At 40.6% G+C, this 25,996-nt stretch overlaps 1 protein-coding gene and 1 long non-coding RNA gene across 5 annotated transcripts in view; one reads left to right on the top strand and one right to left on the bottom strand.

The window, feature by feature from the left end:
• Positions 1-25,996, bottom strand: part of LOC113185840 (uncharacterized) — a 91,344-nt gene that overhangs the window by 64,002 nt on the left and 1,346 nt on the right. The gene's annotated exons all lie outside the window — the stretch shown is intronic.
• Itgb6 (integrin subunit beta 6) overlaps positions 23,431-25,996 on the top strand; it is a 119,760-nt gene continuing 117,194 nt past the window's right edge. For 3 of the 4 annotated variants that reach the window (XM_026393078.2, XM_026393079.2, XM_026393074.2), the window contains exon 1: positions 23,431-23,700. The gene's annotated coding sequence lies outside the window, so the exon portion shown is untranslated. Of the gene's footprint in view, positions 23,701-23,823; positions 23,847-25,996 lie in introns of those variants that run through there. The other variant, XM_026393077.2, reaches the window with a different exon arrangement.

Below are 25,996 nucleotides of genomic sequence, written 5' to 3'. Positions count from 1 at the left end.
AAGGGTTTGATCCACTTTGAATTGAGTTTTGTGCAGGATGAGAGATGGGGTTTAATTTTATTTTGTTACATATGAATTTCAAATTCTCCAAGCACCATTTCTTGAAGAGGCAATCTTTTCTCAAATGTATTTTTTTTTTTGGGGGGGGGGTACCAGGGATTGAACTCAGGGGCACTCTTCCACTGAGCCACATCCCCAGCCCTAATTTGTATTTTATTTAGAGACAGGGTCTCACCAACTTGCTTAGCACCTCGCCATTGCTAAAGCTGGCTTTGAACTCACTATCCTCCTGTCTCAGCATCCTGAGCTTTTGGGATTACAGGTGTGTGCCACCATGCCCGCTTTCCAAGGTATGTTCTTCATACTTTTATCCAGTATAAGATAATTGTATTTATGTGGGTTTGTCTCTGTGTCTTCTTGGTCCATGTGTCTGTTTTGGTGCCAGTACCATGTTGTTTTTGTTACTATGGCTCTGAAGTATAGTTTAAGGTCTGGAATAGTCATCCTCCTGCTTCACTTTTCTTGCTAAGGATTACTTTGGTTATTCTGGGTCTCTTATTTTTCCAAATCAATTTCACAATTGCTTTTTCTAATTCTATGAAGAGTGTCATTAAGATTTTGATAGGGATTGTATTAAATCTGTATTACACTTTTGGTAGTATGGTCATTTTGACAATATTAAATCTGCCTATCCACAAGCATGGGAGATCTTTCCATCTTCTAAGGTCTTCTTCAATTTCTTTTTTTTTTTTTTTTTTTTTTGGTGTTCTATAGCTTTCATTGTAGAGGTGTTTCACCTCTTTTGTTAGATTGGCTCCCAAGTATTTTATTTTATTTTATTTTGAGGCTATTGTGAGTGGGATAATTTTCCTAATTTCTTTTTCAGTGATTCTTTACTGATGTATAGAGATGCATTTGATTTATGGGTGTTGATTTTATAGCCTGATACTTTGCTGAATTCATTTATTAGTTCTAGAAGTTTTCTGATGAAATTTTTTGGATTTTCTAAATATAGAATCATGCCATTGGCAAATAGTGAGAGTTTGAATTATTTTCCTAATTGTATCCCTTTAATTTTTTTATCTGTCTATTTGCTCTGACTAGAGTTTCCAGGACTATATTAAATAGAAGTGATGAAAGAGGACATCCTTGTCTTCTTCCAGTTTTTAGAGGGAATGCTTTCAGTTTTTCTCCATTTATAATGATGTTGGCCTTGAGCTTAGCAATAGATAGCTTTTACAATGTTGAGGTATGTTCCTACTATCCCTAGTATTTCTAGTGTTTTGAACATGAAGGGGTGCTGTATTTTGCCAAATGCTTTTTCTGCATCTATTGAGATGATCATATAATTCTTGTCTTTAAGTCTAATGATGTGATAAATTATGCTTATTGATTTCTGTATGTTGAACCAACCTTGCATCTTTGGGATGAACCCCACCTGATTGTGGTGCACTATCTTTTTAATAAGTTTTTGTATGATTTGCCAGTATTTTATTGAGAATTTTTGCATCTATATTCATCAGTGATATTAGTCTGAAGTTTTCTTTCCTTGATGTGTCTGATTTTGGTATCTGGGTGATACTTGTCTGGTAGAAAAGAAAGGGATGCTTTCAAACTCACTCTATTTCATGGAATAATTTGAGGAGTATTGGTGATAATTATTCTTTGAAGGTCTTGTAGAACTCTGCTGAAAATCTGTCTGGTCCTGGGCTTTTCTTGGTTGGTAGACTTTTGATGATGTCTTCTATTTTGTTGCTTGAAATTGATCTGTTTAAATTGTGTATGTCCTCCTGATTCAGTTTGGTTAGTCACGTGTCTCTAGAAATTTGTTGATGTTTGGGGGATTTTTTTATTTTACTGGAATATAAATTTTCAAAAGAGTTTCTAATTATCTTCTGTGTTTCAGTAGTGCCCATTGTGACTTTTTTCATCATAAATTTTAGTAATTTGAGTTTTCTATCTCTCTTTATTAGCTTGGCTAAGCATTTATCAATTTTGTTTATTTTTTCAAAAAAACATCTTTTGTCATTTTTTTAATTATTTTTTTCAATTTCATTGATTTTAGTTCTGATTTTAATTATTTCCTGTCTTCTACTGATTTTGGTATAGATTTGTTCTTTTTTCTAGGGCTTTGAGATATAATCTTAGGTTATTTATTCATTGACTTTCTGTTCTTTTAATGAATGAACTCAATGCAATGAACTTTCCTCTTAGCACTGCCTTCACAGTATTCCAGAGATTTTGCTATGATGTATGGTATTCTCACTCACTTCTAAGTATTTATTTTATCCTTGATTTATTCTGCTATCCATTCATCATTCAATAGCATATATTTAGTCTCCAGGTGTTATAGTAGCTTCTACTTTTTATTTTATTATTGATTTCTAATTTCGTTCCATTATGATCTGATAGCAAGTACAAAAACATAGAGATACTACCTGCATTCTAAGAGTTGTTTTGTGGCAACATAATATATGGTGTCTATTTCAGAGAAGGATCCATGTGCTGCTTCGAAGAAAGTATATTCACTTATAGATGGATGAAATATTCTATATATGTATGTTAAGTTCAAATTATTGATTATATTATTTAGTTCTATAAATTGTTTAGTTTTTGTTTGGAAGATCTATCTAGTAGTAAAAAAAGTGTATTAAAATTACCCAGTATTATTGTGTTGTGGTCTATTGGCTTCTTGAAATTGAGAAGGATTTGTTTGGTGAACATAGATGCTCCATTGTTTGGGGTGTAAACATTTATGATTGTTATGTCTTGTTGACTTATAGTTCCCTTAAGCAGTATGTAATAGCCTTCTTTGTCCTTTCTGACTAACTTTGTCTTGAAGTCCACTTTATCAGATATAAGGATGAAAGCCCCTGCTTATTATACAGTCCATGGGAATAATGTTTTTTTTTCCATCCTTTTATCTTCAATCTGTGGATGTCTTTGCCTACAAAGTGAGTCTCTTGGAGACAGCATATTGTCAGGTATTGTTTTTAGTCCAACCTGCCAGTCTATGTCTTTTGATTGACGAGTTTAGGCCATTAACATTCAAGGTTATTATTGCGATATGATTTATATTCCTTTTCATTTTGATTTATTTTTGGTTTTTAATTTGATTTAGTTTCTCCTTTGATTGTATTTTCCTAGCCTTTTTTTTTAAAAAAAAAAGTTATTTCTTCTTTTTAGTTATATAACAGTAGAATGTATTTTGACATTATACATACATGAAGTTTAAATTCCCATTCTTGTGATTGTTGTACATGATGTGGAGTTACATTGGTCATGTCTTCATATATGAACATAGGAAGATTATGTCCAATTCATTCCACCGTCTTTCTCATTCCCGTTCCCTTCCCTTCCTTCCCTTTTGTCTAATCCAATGAGCTTGTGTTCTTCCCTCCCAGCAACATATGGTGGGTTAGCATCCACAAATCAGAGAGAACATTCAGCCTTGGGTTTGGGGGGGGGTTGGTTTATTTTAATTAGCATGATAGTCTCTAGTTCCATCTATTTACTGGCAAATGCCATAATTTCATTCTTCTTTATTCAGCCAGCCTCTTATAGAGCACTTCAAGGTATACCCAAGACACCATCCCCTTTTCCCTGTTCCACCTGAAGCAGAGCTCAAGATTGAGCTACTGGGCTGGCAGGTTTAATGTCCCCCTTCCTCTAACCAGTGAGTTCAGAAGTAGGTGGAAGACACTTCCTATTACCCAATCTTTCAACTTCCCAAGGGCACTCACAAGTAACAGTGCATCTATATCTTACCACCAAAGCCACCCTTGAGAACTGAAGAGACAAACAGGGAGCCCTCTGTGGTCCACCATAAACACTAAATTTCTATAAATTCTCACTCTCTCCCCTAAATTAAAGGGAAATTTGTGTTTACCTCATCTCTTTTCCCAAAATGTGGTTATACCATTTGATTCAGAAATGTCTTTAAAATTTTGAAACACAAAAGTAACAATACAGTACAAAGAAATTTTACCCTGATTTATTTGAGAACAAATGATGGACCCATTGCTTCGTTACCTCTACCACAAGGGCATTCTCCTACACAACCACAACAGGACATCAAAGTCAGAAAGGTAACATGAATACATTACTACCAACCAACCTACAACCCCAGTCAAGTCACACTAATTATTCCAATAATGTTCTTTGTTGTAAAAGATGCAGTTCGAAATTGCACACTGCATTTAGTTGTCACGTCTCAATCTAGTTTTTCTCAATCTAAAGGAGCTCACCTGCCTTTGACTTTCATGACTTCAACACAATTGAACATTATAGATCAGAGTGTCCTCAGATGGGTTCTTTTGCAGTTTCTGTGCCAACCATCATTGACAATCATCCAAGGGAAACTGTGTTGTTCCCTTCTCTGCATCCCATCAAGACTGCTTGAATTCAGTTTGTCTTGTTACCAAAAATGTTCCCTTTGACTACTTAACCAAAGGGGCATCTTCCAGGTACCTCCATTGTAAAGTTATTCTTTACTACTTTGTAATTAAGATTCACTTTATGGAGAGGTACTTTGAAGCCAAGGAAATACTCTTAAACTTGTATTCATTTACCCCTCTGAATCAGAGTATGGATTCAGGTTTCTTATCAGTGGGTTCCAATTAGTTCCACTTATTGCTTTGATATTCAAATTATTTTCAGTTCGGTCATTGGGAGGCCTTCAAACAAGCTTCTGTGTTCTTCAAACATACTTTGCCTTCTGGAGCCACAAAGTATCCCGGGCCATTTTGTATCTTCCCTGACCCATTCATTGCTCCAAAAATCCCTAGTTCCTTTATGTGGAGAGTGATATTTAGAAATCAAGATCTGGCGAGTATTCTTTGCTACAGACATCACTATTCCCAGCCCCTGACAGTGGGAAGGTTAGGAAATGTGCGTGTACCCATTTGCATGCACGTCTATGTGTGAGCACAAACATATAGACCGCTCTTATCTGTATAAATATTGGAAAACATGGAGAAAAGAAGATGGCGGCGAAGGGACTGCATCACCCCAGGGCGCCGTGTCACTAAGTGGGAGAAAGACGATGCAAAACGGCTGAAGGATATCTTTGGGAAGTTCAAGTGAAATTGAGGTGCTCCAGAATCTAGTGGACAGATTTCCATCGTGCGAAGTTCGGCTCTGAGAGCTCCATTTCCCCGCACGGAGGGTCGCATAGCCTGACAGGCGATCGCCCGGAGGCTGGAGTCTGTGGCGCGCGCCGGGGAGCGTCAGGGTGCCGGAGCGGGGGAACAGCGATACGGATCCGGGGGGGCTCCCGCCAGTGGTACATCGGAGCCCTTAGCGCTGAGTTCCGGCTTTGAAACAGAGGAGAGAAGAGGCCCAGTTTGGCTCCAGACACCGGTGGGACCACAGTGGAGAACAGCAGCCGCCATTTCGGAGAGATGATGTAATCATCCCCGTGTTCTACTGATCTCAGCCCATTCAACTACGAACAGGTGATATCAGGCTGGTATTTGCCTGCGTCTAGCAGACAGATTTTCTGCTCAGGCTCGGGGCGGGGGTTCTTGTGGAGAATACTCCTAGAGGCTCGTGCCTGGCAAGGCGTGCGCTGGGCACTGAGCAGCTGGATTCGGGTTCCCGGGGCTAACCTGGCCCAGGTCTGAGGAAACTGCAGAGACTGCCGGCGGAGGCCAGCTCCAAGTGGAGCGTGCGCTGAGCTTGGGGCGACTGGGTTCTGACTCCCGGAACAGTTTTGGCCTGGGGCTGGGGAACCCGTGGGGTCGCTCCCTGGAGCCAGCTCCCAGCAGAGAGTGTATCAGATCGGAGAGGCGGGGTTCCGGCTACCTAAGCTGCTTTGGCCCAAGGCTAGGGAACCGGCGGTGACTGCTTCTCAATCAGGGTCCGGCGGGGTGTTGTAGGGACAGAGTGGATCTTCCTCCTGCGCCCAGAGCAGGCCAAGTGACCCGCCGGCGTGGTGCCATGACACCCCAAACGCAGCTGGGGCTGAAGAGAGCAGCCGCCCACGCCTAGAATAGGACCAGCGATTCCGCGGCGCAGTAGCCAAGTAACCTCATTTGGAGTAGGGGCTGTGCGGAGCTGCCATCCAAGCAAGCAGGGCAGGCAGACCTGCCGCCAACTGGCAAGACAGGCCAGGTAGCTTGCCAGCGGGGTGGACACGTAACACCGAGGCAGTCGCGTCACACTGGTTGGAGTGGGGGTGGAGCAGGGTCGCCGCCCGGGTCCGGAGGGGGCTCAGCGACCCGTTGGAGAGGTAGTTAGGTACCCCCATTGGGAGTGGGGGCTGTGCAGAACTGCGACCCACCGGCCTAGAGGTCTGCCAGCGCGGTAGACTCGTCACACCAATTGGAGCAGGGGCCCAGCTGAGCCGCCACCCACATCCAGATTAGGACCAACGATCCCAGGGCGTGGTAGTTACGTTACCACAATTGGAGTGGGGGCAGAGCAAAGCCACCACCCGTGCCCGCAGCGGGGGCAGACCTGCGACCGATCAGCGGGGTAGACAGACCACCATAATTAGAGGAGGAGCACAGCCAATACCCGCCCTGCAAGGGAGACTTCCCAACTATACAAGAGCAACATAAATAAATAGGGGGTAAATTTCAAAAACACAACAGTGGCACCAAGCAGAAAGAAACGTCAGCAGTATGAAAAGACAAGGAAAGAAAGGACCACAAGCAATGCAGGTCAACTCAACTTTAGAAGAGGTAATAGCTGCAACAGATGGAATGTCAGATAAAGACATCAGGATTTATATGCTTCAGATGATCTGGAGTCTCAAGGAAGACATGAGACAGCAAAATCAGACAATGAAAGATCACATTGACAAACAAATCCAGGAAGTAAAAGATCAATTTCACAGGGAGATAGAGGTAATAAAAAACAAACAAATAGAAATTCTAGAAATGCAGGAAGCTATAAACCAACTTAAAAACTCAATTGAGAATACTACCAGCAGAGTAGATCACTTAGAAGAGAGAACATCAGACAATGAAGACAAAGTATTTCAACTGGAAAAGAACATAGACAGCTCAGCAAGTCTGCTAAGAAACCATGAGCAGAACATCCAAGAATTATGGGATAATATCAAAAGACCAAATTTAAGAGTCATTGGGATACAGGAAGGCACAGAGCTCCAAACCAAAGGAATAAAAAGTCTTTTCAGTGAAATAATACGAGAAAACTTCCCAGACTTGAAGAATGAGACAGAATCCCAAATCCTAGAAGCCTACAGGACGCCGAATGTGCAAAATCTTAAGAGATCCACACCTAGACACATTATAATGAAAATGTCCAACATACAGAATAAGGAGAGAATTTTAAAAGCTGCAAGAGAAAGAAAGCAGATTACATTTAGGGGTAAACCAATCAGGATAACAGCTGATCTCTCAACACAGACTCTGAAAGCTAGAAGATCCTGGAATAACATATTTCAAACACTGAAAGAAAATGGGTTCCAATCAAGAATCGTGTATCCGGCGAAATTAAGCTTCAGATTAGAAGATGAAATTAAAACCTTCCACGATAAACAAAAGTTAAAAGAATTCGCAGCTAGAAAACCATCTCTTCAAAAAATCCTTGGCAAAACATTACAGGAAGAGGAAATGGAAAATAACATTGAAAACCAACAATGGGAGGTAGGACAGTAAAGGGGGGAAAGTAGTCAAAGAGGATAACAAATCAGGTTTAGTAACATCAATAAACAAATATGGATAGAAGAACAAACCATATCTCAATAATAACCCTAAATGTTAATGGCTTAAACTCACCAATTAAGAGACACAGGCTAGTAGAATGGATCAAAAAACAAGACCCAACAATATGCTGTCTACAGGAAACGCATTTGATAGGAAAAGATATACATAGACTGAAGGTGAAAGGTTGGGAAAAATCATATCACTCATATGGACCGCGGAAACAAGCAGGAGTGTCCATACTCATATCTAATAAAATAGATTTCAAGCCAAAGCTAATCAAAAGGGATATAGAAGGACACTTCATACTGCTCAAGGGAACCATACACCAACAAGACATAACAATCATAAATATATATGCCCCAAATAATGGTGCAGCTGTGTTCATCAAGCAAACTCTTCTCAAGTTCAAGAGTCTAATAGACCAACATACAATAATCATGGGAGACTTCAACACACCTCTCTCACCACTGGACAGATCTTCCAAACAAAAGTTAAATAAGGAAACTATAGAACTCAATAACACAATTAACAACCTAGACTTAATTGACATATATAGACTATACCACCCAACATCAAGTAGCTACACTTTTTTCTCAGCAGCACATGGAACCTTCTCAAAAATAGACCATATACTATGTCACAGGGCAACTCTTAGACAATACAAAGGGGTAGAGATAATACCATGCATCTTATCTGATCATAATGGAATGAAACTGAAAATCAATGATAAAAGAAGAAAGGAAAAAGCAAGCATCACCTGGAGAATGAACAATAGGTTGCTGAGTGATCAATGGGTTTTAGAAGACATCAAGGAGGAAATTAAAAAATTCCTAGAGTTAAATGAAAACACAGACACAACATATCGGAATCTATGGGACACATTGAAAGCAGTTCTAAGAGGAAAATTCATTGCTTGGAGTTCATTCCTCAAAAAAAGAAAAAACCAACAAATAAATGATCTCATACTTCATCTCAAAATCCTAGAAAAAGAAGAGCAAAACAACAGCAAAAGAAGTAGAAGGCAAGAAATAATTAAAATCAGAGCTGAAATTAATGAAATTGAAACAAAAGAAACAATTGAAAAAATTGACAAAACTAAAAGCTGGTTCTTTGAAAAAATAAATAAAATTGACAGACCCTTAGCCATGCTAACGAAGAGAAGAAGAGAGAGAACCCAAATTACTAGCATACGGGATGAAAAAGGCAATATCACAACAGACACTTCAGAAATACAGAAGATAATCAGAAATTACTTTGAATCCTTATACTCCAATAAAATAGAAGATACTGAAGGCATAGATAAATTCCTTGAGTCCTATGATCTGCCCAGATTGAGCCAGGAGGATATAGACAACCTAAACAGACCAATAACAATAGAGGAAATAGAAGAAACCATCAAAAGACTACCAACTAAGAAAAGCCCAGGACCGGATGGGTATACAGCAGAGTTTTACAAAACCTTTAAAGAGGAACTAACACCAATACTTTTCAAGCTATTTCAGGAAATAGAAAAAGAGGGAGAACTTCCAAATTCATTCTACGAGGCCAACATCACCCTGATTCCGAAACCAGACAAAGACACTTCAAAGAAGGAAAACTACAGACCAATATCTCTAATGAACCTTGACGCAAAAATCCTCAATAAAATTCTGGCGAATCGGATTCAAATACATATCAAAAAAATTATACATCATGATCAAGTAGGATTCATCCCTGGTACAAGGCTGGTTTAATATATGGAAATCAATAAATGTTATTCACCACATCAATAGACTTAAAAATAAGAACCATATGATCATCTCAATAGATGCAGAAAAAGCATTCGACAAAGTACAGCATCCCTTTATGTTCAAAACGCTAGAAAAATTAGGGATAACAGGATCATACCTCAACATTGTAAAAGCAATCTATGATAAGCCACAGGCCAGCATCATTCTGAATGGAGAAAAATTGAAGGCATTCCCTCTAAGATCTGGTACAAGACAGGGATGCCCTCTCTCACCACTTCTGTTCAACATAGTCCTCGAAACACTGGCTAGAGCAATTAGACAGACAAAAGAAATTAAAGGCATAAAAATAGGAAAAGAAGAACTTAAATTATCACTATTTGCAGATGATATGATTCTATACCTAGCAGACCCAAAAGGGTCTACAAAGAAGCTATTAGAGCTAATAAATGAATTCAGCAAAGTGGCAGGATATAAGATCAACACGCATAAATCAAAGGCATTCCTGTATATCAGCGACAAATCCTCTGAAACGGAAATGAGGACAACTACTCCATTCACAATATCCCCCCAAAAAATAAAATACTTGGGAATCAACCTAACAAAAGAGGTGAAAGATTTATACAATGAAAATTACAGAACCCTAAAGAAAGACATAGAAGAAGACCTTAGAAGATGGAAAAACATACCCTGCTCATGGATAGGCAGAACTAACATCATCAAAATGGCGATATTACCAAAAGTCCTATATAAGTTCAATGCAATGCCAATCAAAATCCCAACAGCATATCTTGTAGAAATCGATAAAAGAATCATGAAATTCATATGGAATAATAAAAGACCCAGAATAGCAAAAACAATACTAAGCAGGAAGTGTGAATCAGGCGGTATAGCGATACCAGACTTCAAACTATACTACAGAGCAATAGTAACAAAAACAGCATGGTACTGGTACCAAAACAGGCGGGTGGACCAATGGTACAGAATAGAGGACACAGTAACCAATCCACAAAACTACAACTATCTTATATTTGATAAAGGGGCTAAAAGCATGCAATGGAGGAAGGATAGCATCTTCAACAAATGGTGCTGGGAAAACTGGAAATCCATTTGCACCAAAATGAATCTGAATCCCTATCTCTCGCCGTGCACAAAAGTTAACTCAAAATGGATCAAGGAGCTTGATATTAAATCAGAGACACGGCATCTGATAGAAGAAAAAGTTGGTTATGATCTACACGCTGTGGGATCGGGCTCCAAATTCCTCAATAGGACACCCATAGCGCTAGAGTTAACAAATAGAATCAACAAATGGGACTTACTCAAACTAAAAAGTTTTTTCTCAGCAAAAGAAACAATAAGAGAGATAAACAGGGAGCCTACATCCTGGGAACAAATCTTTACTCCACACACTTCAGATAGAGCCCTAATAACCAGAATATACAAAGAACTCAAAAAATTAGACAATAAGATAACAAATAACCCAATCAATAAATGGGCCAAGGACCTGAACAGACACTTCTCAGAGGAGGACATACAATCAATCAACAAGTACATGAAAAAATGCTCACCATCGCTAGCAGTCAGAGAAATGCAAATCAAAACTACCCTAAGATACCATCTCACTCCAGTAAGACTGGCAGCCATTAGGAACTCAAACAACAATAAGTGCTGGAGAGGATGCGGGGAAAAGGGCACTCTTGTTCATTGCTGGTGGGACTGCAAATTGGTGCAGCCAATTTGGAAAGCAGTATGGAGATTTCTCGGAAAGCTGGGAATGGAACCACCATTTGACCCAGCTATTCCCCTTCTCGGTCTATTCCCTAAAGCCCTAACAAGAGCATGCTACAGGGACACTGCTACATCGATGTTCATAGCAGCTCAATTCACGATAGCAAGACTGTGGAACCAGCCTAGATGCCCTTCAATAGATGAATGGATAAAAAAAAATGTGGCATTTATATACAATGGAGTATTATTCTGCATTAAAAAATGACAAAATCATAGAATTTGGAGGGAAATGGATGGCATTAGAGCAGATTATGCTAAGTGAAGCTAGTCAATCTTTAAAAAACAAATACCAAATGACTCCTTTGATATAAGGGGAGTTAACAAGGACAGGGTAGGGACGAAGAGCTTGAGAAGAATATTTACATTAAACAGGGATGAGAGGTGGGAGGGAAAGGGAGTGAGAAGGGAAATTGCATGGAAATGGAAGGCGATCCTCAGGGTTATACAAAATGTCATATAAGAGGAAAGGAGGGGTAAGACAAGATAATACAAATGGAAGAAATGATTTACAGTAAAAGGGGTAGAGAGAGAAAAGGGGAGGGGAGGGGAGGGGAGGGGAGGGGAGGGGGGATAGTAGAGAATAGGACAGACAGCAGAATACATCAGACACTAGAAAGGCAATATGTCAATCAATGGAAGGGTAACTGATGTGATACAGCAATTTGTATACGGGGTAAAAGCGGGAGTTCATAATCCACTTGAATCAAACCGTGTAATATGATGTATTAAGAACTATGTAATGTTATGAACGACCAATAAAAAAAAATTAAAAAAAAAAAAAGAAAAAAAAAAAAGAAAACATGAATTTTCACATCCATACTTCCAACGCCACAGGTTCATTTCCCTTTCCATTTCTGTAATTCTCCTTCCTGACAACAAGAAACCTGACTCCCAATACCTTGATATACTTACCCCTTTGATCATTGCCCTACATGTAACCACGTCACACACATTCCTGTGCGAGATGCCTAGCCTGGCTCACCCTGTTCAGAATCTGCTATCTCCCACTGTGTGGCCTCAAGTGTGAGGAAGCTGCTCCTCTTCTATTCTGTCTCCTGAAGCAGTCAGGGTGTAACAAGGAGCAGGAGAGATTTGGCCCTAAGAGGGCAGGTACCCTCCAAAAGACGAGGTTTCTTGTGATGTTACAATTTTGGCTCACGCAGTCAGCTTGCCCGTTGTCACATGGAACATAGTAAAACTGACAACAAGGACGGCTGTGGCAGTGGAAAACCAGAAAGGAGATAGAAATGAGCAGATGGCATGAAGGAGAAAGAGAAAGGAAGTAGAAAAGACACAGAAAGGAAAATGAATAAAAGTAAGAAAAAGTATAGAAGGAAAAGAAGATAAAATAAACCACTTTCTAAATCTGGCCCCTGAGGGCCTGTAAATAAGTTCTCAGCCACCAGCTTTGGTGTATATTAAATTAAGGACACAATGAGGTTTCTAAAATGTCAGCTGGAAGTTGCCATCTCTGTTCAATATGCTCTAGAAACTCTGATCCTGCAGAAAAATCTGACCTTCCTGGCTATTTTTTCAAGCACCTGACAAAAGAAACCCATCCAGTCTCATAGAGCATCAACATTCCAGTTGAACCATCTTGTTAACCATGAATTATTTCTTTTTAAAATATACGCAACTTTTATTTGTCAATTATACCTCATTACACTGGAGAGAGAGGTAAGGAAGGGTGAAAAACAACCTGGAAAACCAAGTTAATTTTTATGTCTCTAAAATAAATACTTTTGAGTTTTTGAGAATGAAAAGAGCTACAACCTCTTAGAACGGGGAAATAGTGGAATTCCCAACCGAATCCATACCTCAGCCGTTGCATTTCTACTTGGCCCCCTTTACAGCACTGGCCGGTGCTATAAACTTTTGTCTCCATGTCCCCACTGCAGCCTACTGCACTCTTGTGTCTGCTGCCATGCCTCCACTGAGGGGGGACAGGGAACCTCCTGTTCTCAAGTCAAATGACTCTGCTGAAGAAGTCATATCTCAGTGACCTCTTTGCTATGTGTTCCTATGGGCTCTCTCAAATTCTTATCTCATTCCCTTGTTTAAAATCCTTCTACAAGCCCCACCAAGTCTAAATGCCCGGCTCCCCCATGACTCATTTTTACTGCCTTTGAAGCCTAATCCCCAGTCATACCCCATCATGAACTCTAAGACCTCAGAAGAGTTCTCTGCTCTATAGACTTTTGTGCCTTCTTGTCTCTCTCCTAGAATATTCTCCCCTACCTAGAGAACCCCTATTCATCCTTCAAGTTTCATCTCAGTACCTAATCTTCCTGAGAATTAACAGGCAGTGAGTAGTTTCATGCTAACTATTTCTAATCTGTGAAACATGATAAGCTTTGAAAAGCTCATAAAACAGATGTACCTTTACCAAATGAACACCCTTCTGACTCACACCCACGTCAAGAATCAAACAGGGGCACCTCCGCAGACCACTCCCCATGGGCGTCTCTTCACAATCATAAAACCCTCCTTTCATTCAGGAAGTTCTACTCTGCAGTCTTCACAGTATTCATTTTCTTGCCTTTTTTATTATTTACCACCAAATATGAATCCCTAAAACATACTTTAGTTTGCCCATACTTAAACTGTACAAAAACGAAATCATATATTAAATATTTGTTACATCCAGCATCTTTTGCTCAATCTTTAACATTTAATCATATTTTGGCATATCTATAACTTATTTGTATTGTCACACAGTAATCCATTGTATACCATTTTATAGTTGATAAACGTGTTCTCTTTCTGGTCTTTGGCTATGATGAACATGTCTGCGTGTGTCTACTGGGACAACCATGCATGTTTTCCTGTAGGACACATGCCCTGGAGTATGACTGCTAGATCATGGGACAGGCCTGGCTTCAGGTTTACAAGGTAATGCCAAAATGTTTTCAAAGTGGTTATCACCGTAAGATTAGAGGAAATCTCTGTATCCGTCTGTCTCTCTCTTTTACAATGAACACCTCCACCTGGCATATGGGGGGCAGTCATTAGAACCTGGGGAGTTGGAGGGTAAATATTGGCAAAGATGAGCAGTGAGTGACAGCTGACAGGAGACTGGCCCTCAAAGAAAGGGAAGGGGAAGGTGCCAGGCCTAGAGTACAACCAGTATCAATGGCTTCCACATAGAATTGCATTTGCTCTTCTCTGTTCTGAAAAGGAGCTGGGTTTATCTAAGGCAGGATGAAGTTTATGGCACAGATATCTGGTTCCTGGGATATTGTTTCGTGGCTTCTACCAATGGCTGCAGCAACCGTGGACCAGGCCAGGTTGCTGCTGCTGCAGCCACTGCTGACCATCCACCCCAGGTCCCTGGACCTCAGTAATTCTCCTCCCTCTCCTGGCATGGCAGTGGCAATTGTGGGTGTCTCACAATCTCATCCCTTTAAACCCAAAGCCTCTGTATTCTAACGTGGCCACTGCTGGAGTATGGTGGCAGCTCATTCTCCTTGCCAACCTTCCATTCTTGGCTCACCAACAGAGCCAGGGAGGAGATATGGGGAAGGCAGTACATCTGGGTGTTATTTTAAAACTGGGACTAAGGTGCCCATCTATCTCCTTCACATTGTTGAGGAGTTAGGGCCATGTGTTAATCTTCACCAGGTCCTTCCCATTCCCCAGCACCATCCCGGGTGCCTCACCTAGGTACCTAGCCTGCCACTTACTCACACTGCAACTTCCCATCAGTTGGAGATGGAGGAGACACCTGCTCTTAGAAAGCTTCACTACCATCTACCAGAGAGTTGTCAGAGAGGCCATACAGGTCTACAATGACTATAGAATGGCCCGGTACCCCCTGAAGCTGTACAGTGTGCAGCCTTCTCGTGTTTGCCAATAATCCTAAACTCTTAAAATAGAATTACCCAGGCTGGGATTGTAGCTCCGTGGTAGAGCACTTGCCTCGCATGCATAAGGCTCTGGATTCGATCCTCAGCACGACATAAAAATAAATAAATAAAAATAAAAATATTGTGTCCATCTACAACTAAAACAAATTTTGTTTGAAAATAGTGTTGCCCAAAGTGTTAGCAAGTGATCTAAATTAGCTACTCCCTCTAGGAGGAAGATCCACTAAACACTTATTTAAGTTCATCCAGAAACTGCCAGCCAGATAAGGCTTGAATGATTTAAGACCAGTGATAGGTTTTAATTTTGCTATGGCTTAATAATTTTCTTTCTCCAGTTTACAGAGTATGGCAAGAATATGGCAGACACAACATCGAAATGTATCCTTCAATTTGCTCGTGACCCTGGGGGCTGGGGTTACTGGAAGGGAAGACTGTGGAGTGTGAACTGTCAACCTGAAGTCACAAAGGATTGCTACCCCAGGTCATACACATTTAGTCTATGAAGATGAATAGGAAACCCACCAAAGTATGCACCCAAAAGACTGCTCAGCCTGGTGGAAGGCATGTTTTCTCATTTGTCTGCCCAGAGGGAAGACTTCTAATTCTCACAAGGACTAATTCTATGCATGATGTTCACACTGTTACAACACAGAGCTGAACCTAGTAACAGCAGTTTCCAAAACCAACAACCCCATTCTGACCATTAGTTCTGTTTTCTTCTTTGTTAAATCATAACAGTTGTAAATCTATATTTTCTAAGTTCAGCACAGTGACTTTGTAAAATGAATACTATTCCTGCATATTTCTTCCTTTTCCTCTCCAGACCCCAGCAGGCTGACCATCCCTCCGGGTGGCAGCAAACAGGCTGGCTTGTCTCGGGCTCCCACCATTTAGGTGTGGCCAGTGAAAGGTACTGGCAGACCAGCCACTGCCAGGCAGATCAGAAGCAGTAGCTGTTAAGGTGTGACTGCTTGGGCACCCTCCCTACAGGCCACAGGTTGGCAGTGTCCAGTCGGGGGCTAAACTGTACCCCATCCCATTCACACGTTGCATTCTAACCCCCTCATATCTCAGAACATGACCAAATCTGGGAAAGGGCCTTTAAGGAGGTAATTAGGCTCAAGGAAGCTCAATTAGACTGGTGGCCTTGTAGGAAGAGGAAATATAGACCCAGAGACAAACACGGAGGTGACCGTGTGAAGACACAGGGAGAAGATGGCCAGCACCTTAACCTTGGACTTCAGAACTGTTGGAAAATGGGCTTCTGTTGTCTGAGCCCTCAGGGGAGCCTGAGCAGATCAAGATGGCCCTCTGCCACCACAGCCACCATCATGCTCCCATTGTGGAATAAGAGCTCTCACCCTAGACTGGGGTCGGGGGTCATCCCCTTAGCCCTTCAGGCTTCGGGCGGGAAGTAAGGGCTCCTTGTTCCTCCTTCCCTGTCACTGCTGGCTTCCTGAACTGCACCCAGGCATTGGTAACTGTCTCTGTTAAACTCTTCTCCGTCTCCTTGAGCCAGCGCACCAGGTGTTACTGGCAGAAACTTAGATGGATTCATTTGTTTCCCTTACAATGTGCCCAAGCTGTTCCTAAAGTGTTCTCCTACCAACAGTCAGAAACGAACCAGACCAGCTCATCAAGTGAGCACCTCCTTCTGCCACATTACTGGATAAAGAACATGTCTCTGAAACTTACATGGTGACGAGAAGTTATTGGAATGTGCAACCCAGCAGGTATCTCTGCAAAAATGACACCAAGTCTGTCCAGCCAAGTAACATTAACACTGGATGAGTGAGAGAGATAGTGACTGCTTTGAAAAAAGAAATGCATGCTATGGAGAGAACACTTTGAAGCAGGTATTTAGAACTGTTTCCACCCCCTGTATAAATTTTTTTCTGAAAATGATTTCATTTCTTAAAAATTCTGAGATTAAAATTTGGGAAATGGTATCTTTCTAAATTATTTAAAAATATTGCAAATGTATAATTTCAAAGAGCTTTGAACATCTCTCTATCCATTATCTAAATGCTAAATGTCTGTGAATGGACCAGACTTCTTTTTGGTACCAGGGATTGAACTCAGGGGTGTTTACCAATGAGCCACATCCTCAGCCCTTTTTCATATTTTATTTAGAGACAGGCCCTCAATGAGTTGCTTAATTCCTCACTAAATTGCTGAGGCTGCCTTTGAGCTCGTGATCCTCCTGCCTCAGCCTTCCCAGCTGTGAATAGGACTTCTTTATCTTCTGGTTTTCTCCAGGTTTGGCCAATGGGAGACACCATTTAAAAAAAAAAAAAACAAAACACTTTTTGATTAGATTATAAGATCATTTGATTGATGCCAAGGCAGATGGAAATCAGTAAACATTCAACAGAGTCTCTGCAAAACATAGATGTGACTAAAAAAATGAGTCACAATTTAGTCAATACAACCAACAAGGCCCTTCCTGCATTCTCTCTGTAGCATTGTCCTGAGCTATGCTAGTCATTAAAACCAGGTATAAAAATAAACTTGTTAGGAAGAAATTGACACAGGCAACACTGTTGGAAACATATCCTCCATTTCAGGATAAGAGTCACTTCCGGGTCATTCTCAGCCTTACCTAACCCCATCAATACTCCATTATCATGCAAAGAACCCCTACTCTATCATTGTAAGAAAGGAAATCCTGAAAACATCCCAGGCATTCCACAAGGATCCTTCCCTAATAACTTCCCTAGCCTGACCACCAAAATCCCCCTATCTACAGCTTGGGGTAGACAGACTCCCCTATGTCTACCCCAAGCTGTAGGTAGACTGGCCCAGCCTCCACTGGGCCTCCCTCTGCAGGTGCCCTGATTAAACCTGTGCCTCTGGAGCTGTGTCTCCTCTCTATTTTCCTCATTCTGTTCTTTCCTTTACAAAACTGAACTTGGAAACAGACTCATGATTCATATCACAAAGTGTTAAAGGACCAGTTTTTCAAGTGGTCCTTGTTCAGTTCAGTCCCACGAAAATTCAAAATGAGCATACAAACTTAATAGGCCAGTAAAAACACCAATTGTTTTTCTGCCATCAAGAAAATAATTATTAAATTCATTTCATCCTTAAAAATTTTCTCTTTTTAATTACTAGAAATGTTAGTTCAATCGCATAGGTATATAATTTACAAATGAATAACAAGGATTTGGAGTATCCATTTAAAATTATTAACCGATTCTGATGAACTATCTAAAAACCTTGGAAACTGGGCTGGGGTTGGGGCTCAGTGGTGGAGCGCTTGCCTAGCCTGTGTGAGGCACTGAGTTTGATTCTTAGCACCACATATAAATAAATAAAAGGTCCATCAACAGCTAAAAAATAAAAAATTTTTTAAAAAAGCTTGAAAACCACTGGACATTAAACCACAGGGGCTATACAAAACCTACTGTGGCCTGAATCTTAGGACACAGATTCACAAATTCTGCCTTGTTCAAACTGACTTGAAAGACAAGCGGGGTGTGAAGGAGGAGGTGGGGCACTCACCGCCTCACATCAGGCAGGATGGTGTGCTCATTTGTTTGAGCTGCTACCACTCAGAAAGTTTTGAAAATATTTGGAATGTAGTAGGAGATGCAAGGACCACCCACAAGTTAAAAACCTAAAGAAAAGCCTTCCGAATACAACAGGGCAAACGTGGGTCAGCTTCTCCCCAGCTCCACATGCAGACCAGGGCAGGGCTGCGTGGAAGAGCCACCTTGACCAACCCCACTTGCATTCCCCATTCCTGGGTGTCATATTGGGTAGGAGCCTTGGAAATGAATGTTATCACAGCATGCAGTGTTTGGAGGTGACAGAAAACACTCCAGTCATGTCAGAGAGAATGACCATGTAGATTAGACTGGGGGAAATACCCCAGAACTCGACTCAGCATGCTTTCTTTCTAATGCTGCCAGCAAAATGAGTCCAAATTCAGGCAGAGCTCTGAACAATGCATTCATTTATTGCCTAGGTTTTCAGGCAAATAGCTGTGAAAATACATTGGTGAGGTGGAGACATCATTACAGGACTTTGAAATTGAAACTGCTTCCAACCTGCTTAGTGTTATTGTTTTTCAGGATTGTCACTCATTAAAATTAAAATCTGGCTATAAAACAAGAGACCTGGGGAGATGTTCACTTCTCTGCAGATAAATCCTGCTTCCTCTAGCTTTACTCCTTAAAGGCAGGGCAAATCCAAATCATCATCTCAGCACTGAAGGATGCCCCAGAGCAGTTTCACAGCCCTGTAAAAGTCTCCAGAGGAGATGGTCTGAACACTGGAAAAAAAGCAGCCTTCTTTGCAATTATCTAAGAGGAACAGGGTGATGTAATACCCCATTCTTCCTACTATCTTTGTTCAGAGTCACATCTTTAAAAACCAAATACTGGGGATTTGCTGTTGCTTTGTTTTGCTTTTAATCTCCATTAAGGAGTGCTCTGATTACGTAATGGTATTTTATGGTGAGGGAGGTGAGCCCATCCCTGAGTTTTGCCAGTGCCCATTATTCAGCCTCCTGCCCAGCTCACCTGGGGCCTTCTAAACACCAGGAGCTTTCAGATGAAGCACAGACTGCTTTCTCCCAAAGCCACATTCTGTGGAGCCAGTGTTTGGCAGATCCTGCTGTTTTACACAACCGTGGCCTCCAAACTGGGTTTTCCCTTCTCCTTTCTGCAAATAAGGTGGCAGCATCTGGTCCCAAATCATTTTCCCAAAATGACCTTCCAAATGAACACCTGGAGAGTCCAAACACCCTCCAACTGGAAGGTGTTTGTCATTTACTCCACACGCCCTGCTCTAGCCTCTTGCAAAACCTGTCTGCCTTCCCACTGTCAAGAATGACATACACACCTTTAATCCATTTGCCTTTTTGAAAAATGAAGGTGAGACCTTGATTTACTGTGGCCGGACCACCCTACTGTACAATACCAACAGATTATTGGGCCTGGTGGCAGCCCTGTCCATCATGTTTTATGACTGGGACCATTCCCATCTTGGCTGGGGAGCTAGGAGTGGAATTTTAACTATGAATTTCCTTGTGTTTAATAGGACAAAGTCAAAAGGCCACATTCTGCCTTCAGATATGCATGAACAACTTCCAACTGGAGTTACTCATGTATATCTGAGTTTAGTTAAAATACTCCAACTCTCCAGCATTATTGAATAACATGCTTTGTTTCTTTTTAAATTTTTTTCAATGTGCATGAGGGAGGGTGAAACAGCATGAGTTAATTAATCAAAATTATTTGCTCTTTTTGGGGAAAGGTTTGGTTATAGTCCCACTCATCTACTTTTTTTTTTTTTTTTTTTTTTTTTTTGGTCTGGGGATTGAACTCAGAGGCACTGAATGAACCACTGAGCCAAACCCCCAGCCCTGTTTTGTATTTTATTTAGAGACAGGGCCTCACTGAATTTCTTAGGGCCTCGCTAAGTTGCTGAGGCTGGCTTTCAACTTTTGATTCTCCTGCCTCAGCCTCCCCAGCTTCTGGGATTATAGGCATGTGCCACTGCACCTGACCTTTTATTCCACCTTGATACAGACCAACTACTGAGCCCCTTCAAGCTTATCTTAAAGGTCTCAATAGCCTAGATACAGCATGTTACTTGAGGGGCAGCTGTAGGACAGTGGAAACAGATGTAGATTTAGAAGAAGCAAGATCAAGTTCCAGTTCTGATAGTACTTGTATGGACTTGGACAAGTCACTTAGTCTTTCCTAGTATCTATTCATTCATTTGTATCGACTTTGCAAGGTTATTGTGTGAATGCAAGATAACAGGTATAAATTTGGTCCCCCCACCTCAAAAAGTACTTTATCTATCACATAAGCAAAAATATATAAACAAACAAGTGCCAGATGATGACGGAGAGAGTAAGGAGAAATTTACAGGCAAACAATGTTCATGAATGTGTAAATGGTAAAAGCCCTTGGAAAGCAATTGCAATGAATATTGATAATGAACATTTAAAATTATCCTCTTAGGTTTAATAGTTCCATATTTGAAAGTTTGCAATAGGAAATAAAAAATAATGGAGGAGAAAACAGTGGAAACAACCCAAATTTTAAGCAAACAAGGGAATGTTTAACTTCTATCAGAATGACACATGGGTTAAATTCTTACAGTGTTTAAATGAAGAAAAATGAATTCAAAGTATATGCATTCTGTATAGTCACATCTTTATAACAATTACAACAAAAAGCAAACATTTTAAAAACCTGGAAGCAAATAGAACCTGGTAGAAGAGAACCAGAAGACACTTTGAATAGAAGGACTACATGAACCTTTGTCCTTCTTTCAACACTTAATACCATATGTATATAGATGATCCTCAGTATGTATTAAATGGATTTTTTACAGTGTCATACCCTAGCTCATAATTAGCTAGAACATCTTGCTCAACTAACTTTCCAATTAATCAAAGCTTTGTTTTAATTAATCCTCCAAAATAGTTTTGAAATTTTTCCCAGTGGTTTGATCCTATTTTTCCATCCAGCTATATGTAAGCCGATAGATATTCAGACTAGCACATTTGGCATTTGGTCAAATGGCAAAAGCTTGGATTTAAACATTGAGTATCACAAGGCACAACATCAAAGGAATGTTCAAATATTGCTCCTCACATACAGCACAGCCCATGTCATTTGATCCTCAAGAATGCAGAGCAGCGGGTGATGAATGTCCATGGCAGGAGAGCCAATGTACATATTCCCATCAACAGAAGAATGGGTGCAAGCCAGACAAGCAAGGGATGCCAATGGTATACTCATAGACAGTCATTTTCACCATCAGCATGGTATTGTGAATTAGAAATACGGAGGGAAATTCAATAAACAAAGCCCCATTAATTCACAACATAGATGAGTACATAAATATTTGTAATAGTTATTGCCTTCAGACAAATCCAACTGTGACACTATAAAATGCTATTTTATATTTCTAGCATGTGCTACAGGCCTTGTACAGTCACTTACGAGTTGAGCACCACACTCTACAGAGTAGAGTTGTCTGCCCAGGAAATGGAAGATAGTCTCTGCTCAGGCAACCCGCATAGGAAACATGTTTTACAGCACGGAGGGGATAATACTCTATGGCAAAAATTAAATCAGTTCTGCAATTGCAAGTGGAAAATGTTTCCTTACATCTGAATTCACTTACTGAGCAAGGGACCAGACATGCACCTCAATTACAAGAAATTAAGTTCCTTGAAGGCTCATGAAATCATCAAAGGTTAGAAATGAAAGGGAGCTTACAAATCTTCTAACACAATACATACACACACACACACACACACACACACACACACACACACACACCACACACACAAACTTTTTACAGATGAAGGAGGTTGGGAATTTCCCAAGGTTATACAGCTAGAAGAGTCAGGATTCAAACCCAGGTGGCATGGCTCTCTCTGCTGCTCATTTCCAAACTCCTCAAATACCACAGGGAGTGAGATTGCTCAACCTTGACAAGTACTATCATCAGATGTTCAGGATGCGATGTGGCAGGATGCAAAGGGCTTTGAAGTCACCAGAGTTCATATCCTGACTTGGGCACTTACAGTGTACAGCCTTGGAAAGTCAACTACGGTCACCGCAGCACAAGCTCATCTACAAAAGCAAAGACCGTAAACCCTGCCCCATGGCATGGTGGTAAGAATTAAATAGGATAAGACACATTAAGTACCAAGAAGGATGCCCGGCACACCACAGAAATTCCACGAACAGCACCTGTCATTACTATCTTGCTACTTCCTTTGAAGGCAGACCCAAAGTCCTGAACTTTCAGCATCAGCCTACAAAGAAGAGTGCGATCCAAACAATTCATCCTTACCAAATGTGGTATGGAGGTTTCTATTCTGTTTTGCCCAGCCAAAATAAATCCAATTCAATCTGGATCATTTAATGCTTAGCACCATTTTTAATACTAATCTCATCAGTTGTTATTTTCCATTTCCGATTTACCCAAATAAGCCATTTTTAGAGGTTATGACTTTAAACCTAAAATGCCCATCAAATAGAATTATCTTGGAAACACCAGGATCCCTCCGAGGGAATGTCAACATAAACACACAGGGGAAATGGCCACGCTTGATAAGGATTTGGTCACTGGCTTAGATGAGTGTTCAGTCGTAAACTCATCCAATACTACTCTGAGGAATTCCCATCTATATGTGCTTACTGCCCTGGCCACCCTGCCATCCTCTAGGTTTGAATGTCCTTTATGGAGTGAACTTGATCCTCCTGTTTCACTTTTGGTCTCTGTCCAGAGAAGCGAATGCGCTGGCATAGCTCTGCCATTTGTCAGCCAGAAGTCTGGCTACACATTTGCTCGTCAATCTAAACCTAACCTATTCTCATATGAGCACTTGGGGCTTCATGTAAATCAAACAGACGTTCTGTCATTCACCAGCAATATCGCTCCATAGTGCTCTACACCCATGTGCCTCCGGGAAATATTTCACTATGCCTGTGGAAGAAATATTCAAGTGATTGTGCTTTTTCAGGAATGGTGACACCAGAATGTTTTAAATCTGTTCATTACCACAACAAGGATAAATGGCATTTCTGCCAAAGACTTTTGCTAACGGGGTGCAGTAATGCACGTCAGCACTTTCTGAAATTAGAGGTTCTTCCCTGAGAGGTAAGTAGTATCATGCATGGCTAACAAAGGCAAATCCAAATTTTGGAGCCGAGTGTTTCTTATCAGAGTCAGAGTCATTGTTTCCAACAGACTCTGCCTTGGGGAATTCATAATGTCATGGCTACTCTCTTGGCATTAACGTCCAGGTGAGTCTGACCCCAAGGTTTGTAAAAGGGCAGATCCTTATTAACTTAGCATGCTGCATGGTGACTTTTCCTACATTTGGAGTCATGCATGCTTTTATCCGTTATATTTCAAAAGTCTGCTGTGGTTTAAGGACAATCTCTCATTGATGTATTAGTTTATTACTCATTAAAATACTTTAATAATTAGTTGTATAATCTCTTGTTGAGATTTTTAAGATATTTGTTTCTGGTTGTAGTAATTAATTGTTCATTAAAAAAAATTAGTGATGAGACTAGCCTTCATTAATTCTTTTGGCATTTTCAAGAGGCACAAAGGGACTGAGGAACTGGGAGTTTAAACAAGAAAATTAAATATCAGTTCTCATTGACATGTGCATGGTATTAGGACAGGTAACTTAAGTGTTTCTGGATTCACACTGGTGCTTTGATGTAGAGGTAGTACATGGGGATACTGGAGAAAAATGGAGAAGGGAGGACTTTGGATCCAGGTTATCTATAGCAAGTATACTTTATTCCTATAAGTGTCTGAAATGCCTGGTGTCATTACTATTCACTGCAAGAACTGTAAGTATGACCACTGTACTGTGTTAAAAAAAATACAATATCTGTGAAAGGTTATTCATCCAAATAGTATATCTTCTAAAATTAAAGACTCACAGAGCTGTATTGTATTGGCTTTCAAAATGTTTAAAATGGACAGAACATAGATTCTAGTCAGAGAGAAATAGTTGTCCTTTACTGTTGTGGATTCTGAACAGGTCCTAGAGATCATAAAGTTTTTAATACTGAATTTTCACTATAAAGTCACTTGATCACCAGTATAAATATTAGTGTCTAACTGAGTAAAATTTTGTGCCAGTGTGAAATGCAAAAATGCCTTCCTCTGGTTTCCTTTGTAGCTTTCTGCCTCTGACTCACGCCCTCTAGTGTTTCTGAGACAAAGTACAGTATCTAAAGTTCAGTTCACAGACAGAGTAGGTTTTTTTTTTTTCCCCAGTCTCTCAGTATTTTCCCTAGATATCATACACTAAAGCAAACTTATCATCAGATATTTTGCCCTGAATTCTAGGTGATTGCAAAAGTTTTTTATCTGAAAGTCTCAACTTGGTGAAATCTTGTATTCTGACCTCAGATCCCCAAAGGGGGCATTTACTTCTTATTCTTAGGGTTATGTTCCTTCCCTGCCTTTGAATTCTTGTATTCTAATTTACTTTTATTGTGCTGTGTATATGGGGGAAAGATACTCTAATGAACTAAAGCATGTAAGCAGGCATTTCTTCGATGTATTTCCCAGGGATAGAACTGGGATTCTTCTGTTACCCCAGAGGTTCAAGGTATTTTGACTCAAGAAAAAGGTGATTAATTTTTTAATGATCTTATAGAAAACAAAGGGATATTTTCAGTCATGGAAGCCCTTAGTCAAACCAGAAGCAATAGTCACTTGAGAAATTTATGGCTCCTGAGCACTTTTTCTTTACAGAGAAGGAAATATACTTACAAGCGGTCAGCTGCTATTGCTGCTGCTTTGGAAATCAGCCACAGCTGATTGTGAGAGCTAACTATAGGCCAAGGTCATCTGGGGATCCACCCAGCCTGCTCACAGCCGTGGCGCCCCCACCTAGCCACAGCGCATGAGCTTGCCAATCCAGCCAGTCCAGCCCAGACTGCTATTTTTAGTTGGAGTTCCCAAAAGTCCTTCAGGCTGCTGGCATTCACTTTTATACTATTTTAAACCATTATCTTTTTCTATTCACTGGCCACTCCTCGCCTTCATAATACCCACTGCATATTCACAGATATGGCGAACTGTAATATTGAAAATGAACCATTTTATGTAACAACAGAGTTCACCCACTGGTAGAGATCTACTCCATTAAATTACTTCAACTGAGTGTCTGAACGAGACACCTCAGATTTAGCTTCCTTCTTCTCTTCAGTCAACTCCCAACCTCCAGTCATCACCAGCTCTTATCCACTCAGATTTGCAAGCATCTGAAACTGATCCTGTCCTCTCCCATGTCCACTGTCACTGCAGTTCATCCATTCTTCTGGACTGCTATAATAGCTCCAAGCTCACTGTCCCGCCTTCAATGCCAAACACTCGAGTAGCAGTTTGTTACCTTTGAGAATTACAAATCAGAATGGTTTCC

The sequence above is a fragment of the Urocitellus parryii genome, chromosome 1 (genome assembly GCF_045843805.1).
Source record: "Urocitellus parryii isolate mUroPar1 chromosome 1, mUroPar1.hap1, whole genome shotgun sequence".
NCBI classification, from domain to species: domain Eukaryota; kingdom Metazoa; phylum Chordata; class Mammalia; order Rodentia; family Sciuridae; genus Urocitellus; species Urocitellus parryii.
This window is presented reverse-complemented; position numbering and strand designations above follow the sequence as displayed.